At 44.2% G+C, this 13220-nt stretch overlaps 1 protein-coding gene across 2 annotated transcripts in view; it reads right to left on the minus strand.

Moving 5' to 3' along the window:
- Positions 1-13220, minus strand: part of CFTR (CF transmembrane conductance regulator) — a 285066-nt gene that overhangs the window by 179046 nt on the left and 92800 nt on the right. The window lies entirely within an intron of this gene.

Consider the following 13220-nt stretch of genomic DNA (forward strand, 5'->3'; position numbering starts at 1 on the left):
ATCAAAGCTGTCAGTGACAGCCCCGATCATCCTGAGGCCAAGTTTCCACTTGTTTTTTTTTCTCCTGCAAAACGCAAAGAAAAACGCCAATTCTGCCGCATGGCGTTTTTTTGGTCAAAAAACGCTGCGGCCAGATGTTAGCTGTAAGTCAATGAGAAATCGCAAATTTCGAATTCCACTTTGCGTTTTTTCACTTTGGCGTTTTTGTAATCCTTTTGCAGTTTTTTCACTTTTTCTGCGTTTTTTTCCGCTCTTTGGCGTTTTGAAAAAAATGCTGTAGTTCCCTCAAACCGGCATTTTTTGTCAAAATCGTGGCGTTTTGCTCCAATAGAAGTCTATGGGAGTGAGAAAACACCAAGAAAAACGCTATGTGGATTTTAACTTTGGCGTTTGTGATGTAGATAGCTGTTTCTAATAAAACTTCTTAGGGTACCGTTACATTTTTTTTTCTTCAAAAATATACAGTAGTGAAGGAAAAAATTGTATCTAATGAAATGTATATTATTGAAAAAAAAATATTACTTTTTAAACAGGGATCAACTTATGTGTGCGGGGAAATAAAAATGTATCCGACAATTATAAAAATGTATTGTGTGTGTGTTTTTCACTTTTTTGCTTTATTTTTTACATTTTTTTTAGTTAGTACTACTACTCCCAGCATGGAACACACTGTTCCATGATGGGAGTAGTACTACCTGTACAAATAGACAGATCGCCCACGGCGATCTTTCTGTATAATATATAGATGCGGCGGACGCTCTTCTATGGTCCCCTGCCCTGACGTATATTTACACTTATTCATATTTCCTGCAGGGCTGTGATTGGCCAGATGGTTCCAGCCAATCACAGCTCTCTGTGAGAAATAGGAACATGTGTATATATACAGGGGACCATAGGAGAGCGGCCGCTGCATCTATACATTATACAGGAGGATCACAGTGGGTGTCAGGAGTGATACCCGCAGTGATCTTTCCATAACTGCAGGTAATACTACTCCCAACATGGAGCACACTCTGCCTCATGCTGGGAGCTGTAGTACCTGCATTAATAGACAGATCGAAGCGGGTGTCAGAAGTTACACTCGCTGCGATCTGTCTATTAATACAGGTACTACAGCTCCCAGGATGGAGCAGAGTGTGCTCCATGTTGGGAGTAGTAGTGCCTGCTTAAGGACACATCACAGCGGATGTCACTACTGACACCCTCTGTGATCGTCCTGTCTATAGCAGAGATGGAGCGAATGTATACATCGCTCACATCCCTGCTCTGCACTATACTCCGGGCCGGCCGCTCATTCATTCATCTTTTCCTCAGAGCTGTGATTGGCTGAAACCATCCAGCCAATCACAGCTCTGGGTGGGAAATATGAATTTCTGTTGACATCAGTGGCCGGAGTATAGTGCAGAGGCGAGCGATGTATAGACCTGCTCGCTTCTCTGCTATATTATGGACGATATATGTCTATAGTACAGGTACTATCACTCCCAGCATGGAACAGTCTGTTCCATGCTGGAAGTAGTAGTACTACATAAAAAATGTATTTGAAAAAAAAAGTGAAACACACACTTTATTAAAAAATAATAAAAATTGGGTTATAAAATATATACATTGCGTTTAATAAACATTTTTCCATCACTGCTGCATCCTTTTTTTTTTTTTTGGTACCCAAGAAATATTGGGTACCAAAAAAAAAAAAACGCCAGGGTGCAATTTCCACACAAATGAAAAAACGCATGATGACGTCACTTACACTGGCGATCTTTCAGGCGTTTTTTAAATCCCTAAAAACGCAGTGCAAAAAAACAAGTGGAGACTTAGCCTGAGGGATAAGATCGAGGTTGCAGTGCTGCAGCCTCCTCCTATCCCCTGCCATTCGTCAGCAATGAGTGCTGACCAATGGCAGTTGAAGATGGGGGGTTGCCATGGAAACCCCCCGCTCTGCCCACCCCTGGATGTCTAGCAGAACGGGGGGAGAAGATGGCGGCCGGTACCTGCAAAGAAGATGCCGTGGGGACCGCCGATCGTCGGTGACATCAGCGGAGATCAGCGGCACAGGTAGGGAGGCGACGGCGTGGAGCATCAAGGAAAGTGGCAGTAAAGCGATATTTACTGCTGCCCTTCTAGTGGTTGCCAAACTGCAACTCCCAGCATGCCCAGACAGCCAAAGGCTGTCTGGGCATGCTTGGAGTTGTAGTTTTGCAACATCTGAAGGGTGACAGTTTGGAGACCACTATTACAGTGGTGCCCATATGGTAGCCCTCCAGATGTTGCAAAACTACAACTAGACTGCCCGGGCATGCTGGGAGTTGTAGTTCTGTAACATCTGTCCCTTCAGATTTTGCAATTTTCATGAAAATTTAGAAAATTGCTGCTATACTTTAACGCCCTCTAATTTTTTCAAAAAGTTAAAATATGTCTATTTTATGATGCCAACATAAAGTAGACATATTTTATTTGTGAATCAATATAAAATTTATTTGGAATATCCATTTTCCTTACAAGCAGAGAGTTTCAAAGTTAGAAAAATGCTAAATTTTCGAAATTTTCATGAAATTTTGGGATTTTTCACCAAGAAGGATGCAAGTAACGGCGAAAATTTGCCACTAAAATAAAGTAGAATATGTCCCTAAAAAACAATCTCAGAATCAGAATAATCGGTTATTAAAGGGGTACTCCGGTTAAAAACTCTGGTGCCAGAAAGTTAAACAGATTTGTAAAATTAATTCTATTAAAAAATCTTAATCCTTCCTGTACATATTAGCTGCTGAATACTACAGTGGAAATTATTTTCCGTTTGAAACACAGAGCTTTCTGCTGACATCATGAGAACAGTGCTCTCTGCTGACATCTCTGTCCATTTTAGGAACTGTCCAGGGTAAAAAGAAATCCCCATAGCAAACATATGCTGTTCTGGACAGTTCATAAAATGGACAGAGATGTCAGCAGAGAGCACTGTGCTCGTGATGTCAGCAGACAGTTCTGTGTTTCAAAAAGAAAAGAATTTCCGCTGTAGTATTCAGCAGCTAATAAGTACAGTACAGTACAGTACAGTACAGTAATAGAAGTAATTTACAAATCTGTTTAACTTTCTGGCACCAGTTGATTTAAAAAAAAAAGTTTTTCACCAGAATACACCTTTAATGCTTAACCCCTTAAGGACCCAGCCCAAATATACCTTAAGGACCCGGACATTTTTTGAACATCTGACCACTGTCACTTCAAGCATTAATAACTCTGGGATGCTTTTACCTTTCATTATGATTCAGAGATTGTTTTTTCGTGACATTTTCTTCTTTATGTTAGTGGTAAAAAATTTTGATACTTGTATCATTTCTTGGTGAAAAATTCCAAAATTTTATGAAAAAATTGAACATTTTGCATTTTTTTTTACTTTGAAGCTCTCTGCTTATGAGGAAAATGGATATTCCAAATAAATGATACATTGATTCACATATACAATATGTCTACTTTATGTTTGCATCATAAAGTTGACATGTTTTTACTTTTGGAAGACAACAGAGGGCTTCAAAGTTCAGCAGCAATTTTCCAATTTTTCACAAAATTTTCAAAATCGGAATTTTTCAGGGACCAGTTCAGATTTGAAGTGGATTTGATGGGCCTTTATATTAGAAATACCCCACAAATGACCCAATTATAAAAACTGCACCCCTCAAAGTATCCAAAATAACATTCAGTAATTGTGTTAATCCTTTAGGTGTTTAACAGGAATAGCAGCAAAGTGAAGGAGAAAATTCAAAATCTTCATTTTTTACACTCGCATGTTCTTGTAGACCCAGTTTTTGAATTTTTACAAGTGGTAATAGGAGAAAAAGCCCCCCAAAATTTGTAACCCAATTTCTCTTGAGTAAGGAAATACCTCATATGTGTATGTCAAGTGTTCGGCGGGCGTAGTAGAGGGCTCAGAAGGGAAGGAGCGACAATGGGATTTTGGAGAGTGAGTTTTTCTGAAATGTTTTTTGAGGGGCATGTCACATTTAGGAAGCCCCTATGGTGCCAGAACAGCAGAAAACCCCACATGGCATACCATTTTGGAAACTACACCCCTCAAGGCACGTAACAAGGGGTCCAGTGAGGGGTCCAGGTGTTTGGCGACTTTTCGTTAAAATCGGATGTGTAAATGGAAAAAAAAATTTTTTGACTAAAGTGCTGTTTTCCCCCCAAAATGTACCATTTTTACAAAGGGTAATGGGAGAAAATGCCCCCCAAAATTCGCAACCAGTATGGAAATACCCCATATTGGGACGTAAAATGCTCTGCTGGCGAACTACAATGCTCAGAAGAGAAGAAGACACATTTGGCTTTTTGAAAGCAAATTTTGCTAAAATGGTTTTTGGGGGGCATGTCGCATTTAGGAAGCCCCTGTGGTGCCAGAAAAGCAAAAAATACCCACATGGCATACTATTTTGAAAACTAAACCCCTTAAGGAACGTAACAAGGGGTACAGTGAGCCTTAACTACCCACAGGTGTTTGACGACTTTTTGTTAAAGTTGGATGTGTACATTTTTACAAGGGGTAATTGGAGAAAATGACCGCCAAAATTTGTAACTCCATTTCTTCTGAGTATGGAAATACCCCATGTGTGGACGTCAAGTGCTCTGCTGGCGAACTACAATGCTCAGAAGAGGAGGAGCGCCATTGAGCTTTTGGAAAGAGAATTCGTTTGGAATGGTAGTCAGGGGTCATGTGCATTTACAAAGCCCCCCGTGGTGCCAGAAGAGTGGACCCCCCCACATGTGAACTCATTTTTGAAACTACACCCCTCGCAGAATTTAATAAGGGGTGCAGTGAGTATTTACACCCCACTGGCGTTTGACAGATCTTTGGAACAGTAGGCTGTGCAAATGAAAAATAAAATTTTTCATTTTCACGGACCACTGTTCCAAAAATCTGTCAGACACCTGTGGGGCATAAATTCTCACTGTACCCCTTATTACATTACATGAGGGGTGTAGTTTCCAAAATGGGGTCACATGTGGGGGGGTCCATTGTTCTGGGACTATGGGGGCTTTGTAAACACACGTGGCCTTCAATTCCGGACAAATTTTCTCTTCAAAATCCAAATGGCGCTCCTTCTCTTCTGAGCATTGTAGTGCGCCAGCAGAGCACTTTACATTCACATATGGGGTATGTTCTTACTCAGAAGAGATGGGGTTACAAATTTTGGGGGGCTTTTTTTCCTATTTTCCCTTGTGAAAATGAAAAATTTAGGGTAACACCAGCATTTTAGTGAAAACATTTTTTTTTCTCATTTTCCCATCCAACTTTAAAGGGGTAGTCCAGTGGTGAAAAACTTATCCCCTATCCTAAGGATAGGGGATAAGTTTGAGATCGCGGGGGGTCCGACCGCTGGGGCCCCCTGCGATCTCTCTGTACAGGGCCCCGGCTCTCCGGCCAGATAGCGGGTGTCGACCCCCGCACGAAGCGGCGGCCGACCCGCCCCCTCAATACATGTCACTGGCAGAGCCGGAGATTGCCGAAGGCAGCACTTCGGCTCTGCCATAGAGTTGTATTGAGGGGGCGTGTCGGCCGCCGCTTCGAGCGGAGGTGGACATGCCCCCTTACCGCGGGCTCTTGGGGCTCCATACAGGAGATCGCAGGGGGCCCCAGCGGTCGGACCCCCCGCGATCTGCAACTTATCCCCTATCCTTAAAATAGGGGATAAGTTGTTCACCACTGAGTCACCACTGGACTACTCCTTTAATGAAAATTTGTCAAACACCTGTCTGGTGTTAAGGCTCACTATACCCCTTGTCACGTTCCATGAAGGGTGTAGTTTCCCAAATGGGGTCACATGTGGGTATTAATTTTTTTGCATTTATTGCAGAACCGCTGTAAAATCAGCCCCCCCCCTGTGTAAATCACCAATTTAGGCCTCAAATGTACATGGTGCGCTCTCACTCCTAAGCCTTGTTGTGCGTCCGCAGAGCATTTTACGCCCACATATGGGGTATTTCCGTATTCAGGAGAAATTGCGTTACAAATTTTGTGGGTCTTTTTTTTTCTTTTACCGCTTGTGAAAATAAAAAGTATGGGGCAACACCAGCATGTTAGTGTAAATTTTTTTATTTTTTTACACAAACAGGCTGGTGTAGCCCCCAACTTTTCCTTTCCATAAGGGGTAAAAGCAGAGAAAGCCCCCCAAAATTTGTAGTGCAATTTCTCCCAAGTACGGAAATACCCCATGTGACCCTAAACTGTTTCCTTGAAATACGACAGGGCTCCGAAGTGGGAGGGCACCATGCGCATTTGAGGACTAAATTAGGGATTGCATAGGGGTGGACATAGGGGTATTCTACACCAATGATTCCCAAACAGGGTGCCACCAGCTGTTGCTAAACTCCCAGCATGCCTGGACAGTCAGTGGCTGTCCAGAAATGCTGAGAGTTGTTTTGCAACAGCTGGAGGCTCCGTTTTGGAAACACTACCGTACAAGACGTTTTTCATTTTTATTGGGGGGGGGGGACAGTGTAAGGGGGTGTTTTTGTAGTGTTTTACCCTTTATTTTGTGGTAGTGTAGTGTAGTGTTTTTAGGGTACATTTGCACTGACAGGTTACGGTGAGTTTTCCACTAGGAGTTTGCGCTGCGGCGAAAAATTTGCCGCAGCCCAAACTTGAAGCAGGAAATTTACTGTAAACCAGTCCGTGTGAATGTACCCTGTACATTCACATGGGGGGGGGCATGAACCTCCAGCTGTTTCAAAACTACAACTCCCAGCATTACTGACAGACCGTGCATGCTGGGAGTTGTACTTTTGAAACAGCTGGAGGCACACTGGTTGGAAAACCTTCAGTTAGGTTCTGTTACCTAACTCAGTATTTTCCAACCAGTGTGCCTCCAGCTGTTGCAAAACTACAACTCCCAGCATGTACTGATCACCGAAGGGCATGCTGGAAGATGTAGTTCTGCAACAGCTGGAGGTACGCAACTACAATTCCCAGCATGCCGAGACAGCTGTTTGCTGTCTGGACATGCTTGGATTTGCAGTTTTGCAACATCTGGAGGGCTACAGATTATAGACCACTGCACAGTGATCTCAAAACTGTGGCCCTCCAGATGTTGCAAAACTACAAACCCCAGCATGCCCAGACAGCAAACAGCTATGTGGGCATGCTAGGAGTTGTAATTTTGCAACATCTGGAGGGCTAGAGTTTAGAGACCACAGTCTCAGACTGTAGCCCTCCAGATCAACTTACCGGCTTCCGTAGGATCCATGGAGCCGTCCTCTTCTGACGCACGTCATCGCCGCCGACGATCTCCGTCGCCCGCAGCCTCTGGACCGGTAAGTGGACGTCGGCATTCGGTCCCCTTCATTTCCCCGTTCTGCCCCGCCTATTGTGGGTGGGCAGGATGGGGAAAACGAAAGTTAACCCCCCCCTCCCCCGATCTGCTATTGGTTGTCACTTCTGACAACCAATAGCAGACCAATAGCAGGGATAGGAGGGGTGGCACCCCTGCCACCTCACTCCTATGCCTACAGGGGGATCTTGGGTGTCTCAGACAACCGTGATCCCCCTTATATTCGGGTCACAGGGTCACCATAGACCCGTATGACCCGGAATCGGCGCAAATCGCAAGTGTGAATTCACTTGCGATTTGCGCCAATATGGGGGGGTCTGATGACGGGGGGGGCGCACGGCGGGGACCGAAATTCCCACGGGCGTATGGATACGCCCTGGGTCCTTAAGTACCAGGACGTCAAGGCGTATCCATACACCCTAGGTCCTTAAGTGGTTAAAGTGACAGTGGTCAGAATGGCAAAAAATGGCTCCGTCCTTAAGGTGAAAATGAGCTGCGTCCTTAAGGGGTTAAACAACATGTTTGGTATAATGTTTAAGTTTTAGTACTGTATGCATCAAACAGTATGACTCCCTTTTTGTGTATAGTATATTTTTATTCACATACAGAGATATATAGGTTACTGGATACATGTGCATACCACAGATTATTTATATATATAAAAAAAAAAAATTAAGAGGATAAAACACAATAAATTCCAACCAGATTCTAAAGATACATAACAAGGATATGCTGTGATGTGTGTAAAGGAATTGAAGTAATTATCTGAATGTACATTTCCTGTGAATTAAACAACACCAGAAAGTTGAGATTAGATTGAGTGTTGGAAAGGCAGCAGGAAATAAGTAGAGATGGAGATAAGTAGATAAGTAGAGATGAGCGAATCGAAGCTGACGTACCCGAATTTATTACGAATTTCAGGAGAAATTCGATTTGCAACTAATGTGAATATGGCCGTGATTCTACAGCGCAAATCGTTTCATTAAACCCCATTTACTGCGGTCCAGGCTCCAGGACATCTAAAATGGCAGATCCACATGTCAGTACATAGGGCAAGGAACGCTGGGAAGGCGGAAAGGCAGGGAGGCAAGATGACCCTGAATCACATGCAGGATGTAGCCTATCAGCAGCCAGTCTCCCCTGTGATGTCACAGCCCTATATATTCGGCAGCCATTTTCCGGATCGTCATTTCATTCATCACACTGCAGAGAGATAGGACGGACATTGCTGTGTGTGTGTTACACAGAAAAGCTTGTTGCAGCAGCGTTTCAGCTCCTCGTCACCTCAGCCTTCTGTTGGACACATAGCGCAGTGTTTTTGCACAGAAATGAATTCTTACTGCAGCAATTAACCCCTCAGTCACTGTGAACAGAATTGTAATAAAGAGAGGGGCAGAGAGCTCTGTGTTGCCTCAGCTGCAGAAAGGTTTTCAGAAGAGGGAGAAATAATTTTTAGGGCAAATCTGTGTCTTTGATCCACAACAACTGGTCTACTGGTTATACTAGTCTGTAAATGGTAAATTCCATACCCAGAAGTCCATTCCTAATAGTATTTGAGAGAGAGTCTTTTTGCAATTTTGGGTTTGGTACACAGTGACTATATCTGCAGCACTGTTGTGTGCTGCTGATGTTGTGGGCAAAAAATTTTTTTTTGCGTACTGTAGTGCATTTTTCTGCCCTCATAAGTGCATACCACATACATACATCTAAGTAGTAAACTATTTTGTACCTGTTAATCTGTCAAGGGCCTACATACTGTGAAAGTCCAGGCAAAAGTAATCACCGCTGGTGTTTTGCTAAAATACGTATTTTTAAGCAGACTGTAGCACATTCTTCTGCCCTCATAATTGCATACCACATACCTACATCTAAGTAGTATACTATTTTGTACCTGTTAAACTCTCAAGGGCCTAGATACTGTGAAAGGCCAGGGAAAAGTAATCACCGGCTGGTGTTTTACAAAAATACGTGTTTTTAAGCGTACTGTAGTGCATTTCTCTGCCCTCATAACTGCATACCACATATGTACATCTAAGTAGTGTACTATTTTGTACCTGTTAATCTGTCAAGGGCCTACATACTGTGAAAGTCCAGGAAAAACTACTCACCGGCTGGTGTTCTAGACAAATACTCTTTTATGCGTAGTGAAGCGTATTGTACTCCCCTCATATACGCAATAAGTATGTCAGGTAGAATAGTGCCAGAACATACACAGTGGAGTGGCAGAGGCCTAAATTCATCAGGCGCAGGCAGAGGTCGCAGCAGAGTAGGGGCGTGTGGCAGCCAGAGTCGCAGCGAGAGGTCAGAGCTCCCAGTGTCAGCTAGCAGTCGTGTCTCGACCAGCAACCCAGCAGCCGTGATTGATCGGTTCACTCAGTCATCCACTTCATCCCAAGTGACATCCGACACCCCCAGTCAACAGTTGGTGGGTTCCTCAGACTCAACCCTCAGTTGGCATGGCCCTCATGCTGCTGCTGCCACCTCAAGGCTCTGTCATTGCGCTGCTCTATGGTCTCCTCATGCTAATGCTACCACCTCCAGGCTCTGTCATTGTGCCACCATATGGTCTCCTCATGCTGATGCTGCCACCTCCAAGCTCTCTAATTGTGCGGCTCTATGGTCTTCTCATACTGATGCTGCCACCTCCAGACTCTCTCATTGTGCTGCTCTATAGTCTTCTCATACTGATGCTACCACCTCCGCGCTCTGTCATTGTGCTGCTTTATGGTCTCCTCATGCTAACGCTGCCACCTTCAGACTCTGTCATTGTGCCACCATATGGTCACCTCATGTTGATGCTGCCACCTCCAGGCTCTCTAATTGTGCTGCTCTATGGTCTCTTCATGCTGATGCTGCCACCTCCAGGCTCTCTAATATTGCTGCTCTATGGTCTCCTCATGCTGATGCTACCACCTCCAGGCTCTCTCATTGTGCTGCCATGGATACTCCAAAACATAATTAAGGTGCTGGTCCCCAGTTTCAGAAAATCCCTCTGCATTAGGGTCACTTTCAGGACTCCTGATGCTGCTGCTGCCACCTCCAGGCTGTCTCATTCAGCCAACTCAAGGCTGTGCAATTCAGCCACTATATGGTATCCTCATGCTGCCACAAACTCCAGGCTGTGCCATTCAGCCACTATATGGTCTCTTCATGCTGCCACAAACTCCAGGCTGTGCCATTCAGCCACTATATGGTCTCCCCATGGTGCCACAAACTCCAGGCAGTCATTAAGCCACTATATGGTTTCCTCATACCGATGCCACCTCCAGGCTCTGTCATTGTGCCGCCATGTGAGATGTGACTCCTTGTTAGATTTGGTCCCTTTGTACCCACACGCCGGGGCCAGGACACTAAAACTTGGGAGTGTTAACTAAAATTTCAATTTCAAAATCTTAAATTTCAATGGTCTCCTCATGCTACTGCCAACTCCAGGCTGTGTCATTAAGACACTATATGGTCTCCTCATGTTGCCACAAACTCCAGGCAGTCATTCAGCCACTATATGGTCTCTCCTCATGCTTCAGCCACCTCCAGGCTGTAGCATTCAGACACTATATGGTTTACTGATGCTGCTGGGCCTGGGCCTAAAACATTTTATGATAGTACTAGCTACCATAAATATTCAATTTATATTTCAAAATTCATCTTTTAATCTTAGGGATTGTGAAGCCCTAGTGTCTACTCATGCTGCTGCCAACTCCAGGCTGTGCCATTCAGACACTATAGGACTGAGTAAAAGGTCCCCTTGTTATCCCTCACTGCAATTGTGTAAAACTTTTTTTTTTATTATAATAGGGGGTGGGCTCTGTGAAGAGTTTTAATAACAGCATTAGCACTGATAACAGCACACACTGCTGGTGTGATACATTAAATTCAGAGTGGCAGTCCTGAAGGACAAAAGGTCATGCATAATGAAGCAGTGCATATAATGCTGGTTTTTAAATCATTTTCAGCTCACTATTATAATTTAAAAATAAAAGAAGTTTTACACAATTGCAGTGAGGGATAACAAGTGGACCTTTTACTCAGTCCAATAGGGCTGAGTTGCTGTAAATTTATCGCGTGTTAAGTCCACTGCTCACTTGGGTCGCAGATCCTTGGGATCATTCAGTTGAGCCATTCAGACACTATTTGGTCTCCTTATACTGATGCCAACACCAGGTTCTGTCATTGTGCTGCCATGTGAAATGTGACTCCTTATTTTTGGTCCTTTGTACACATACGCCGGGGCTCCGGGACACTAAAACATGGTTAAAATTTCAATATCCTCCATTTCAATTTAAAAATCTTAAATTTACATTTAAAAATCTTACATTTCAATGCTTCAGCCACTTCCAGGCTGTGTCATTCAGCCACTATATGGTCTCCTCATACTTCAGCCACCTCCAGACTGTGCCCTTCTGCCACCATATAGTCTCCTCATGCTTCAGTCACCTCTAGACTGTGCCATTCAGCCACTATAGGGTCTCCTCATGATTCAGCCAGCTCCTGGCTGTGTCATTTAGCCACTATATTGTCTCCTCATGCTGCCAACGCCTCCACGCTGTGTCATTCAGCCACTATATGGTCTCCTCATGCTGCCAACACCTTCACACTGTGTCATTCAGCCACTATATTAGGGATAGGCAACCTTTTGGTAGTGCTGTGCCAAAAAAAATGTTTGAAGTCACTTGGTGTGCTGTAAATATAGGTGTGGCTTACTGTGGGTGGGGTCTGTGTAGATGTGGCTTGTCACAGGGTAAGTGTTTTTTTTCCTGAATGTTTCCAATATATTGTCCCTGCTGTAAGGAACTTACAGTGAGGACAATACAATGAGAGAGGATTGCCCACAACAGCCAAAAGTTTTTGTTTAGCATGGATAAGCATTTTAATTCAGACCCCAGAATCAGACCCTACCATAAAACAAACCCCAGAATCAGACCCCAGTATCACCACCCCCGCATAATACAGACCCCAGAATCAGACCCCAGTATCACCGCCCTGCATAATACAGACCCCAGTATCACCATCCTGCATAATACAGACCCCAGTATCACAGACCTGCATAATACATAACCTAGAATCACCGCCCTTCATAATACAGACCCCAGTATCACTGCCCTGCATAATAAAGACCCCAGAATCACCGCCCTGCATAATACAGACCTCATCATAATACAGACCCCAGAATCAGTCCCTACCATAATACAGACCCCAGAATCAATCCTCACCATAATACAGACCCCAGAATCAGTCCCCACCATAATACAGACTCCAGATTCACCAGCCACCATAACACAGACCCCAGAATCACCACCAACCATAATACAGACCCCAGAATCAGTCCCCACCATAATATAGACCCCAGAATCAGTCCCCGCCATAATACAGACCCCATAATATGACTCTACCATAATACAGACCCCACAATCAGTCCCCACCATAATACAGACCCCAGAATCAGTCCCCACCATAATACAGACCCCAGAATCAAACCCCAGTATCACCGCCCCGTATAATACAGACCCCAGAATCAGACCCCAGTATCACCACCCTGCATAATACAGACCCCAAAATCACCACCCACCATAATACAGACCTCAGAATCACCACCCACCATAATACAGACCCCAGAATCAGTCCCCACCATAATACAGACCCCAGAACCAGTCCCCACCATAATACAGACCCCAGAATCACCACCCACCATAATAAAGACCTCAGAATCAGACTCAACCATTATACAGACCCCAGAATCAGACTCCACCATAATACAGACCCCAGAATCAGGCCCCACCATAATACAGACCCCAGAATCACCACCCACCATAATACAGACATCAGTCACCACCAACCATAATACAGACACCAGAATCAAACCTCACCATAATACAGACCCCAGAATCAGATCTCACCATAATA

This window comes from Hyla sarda, chromosome 4 (assembly GCF_029499605.1).
Source record: "Hyla sarda isolate aHylSar1 chromosome 4, aHylSar1.hap1, whole genome shotgun sequence".
Classification (NCBI taxonomy): domain Eukaryota; kingdom Metazoa; phylum Chordata; class Amphibia; order Anura; family Hylidae; genus Hyla; species Hyla sarda.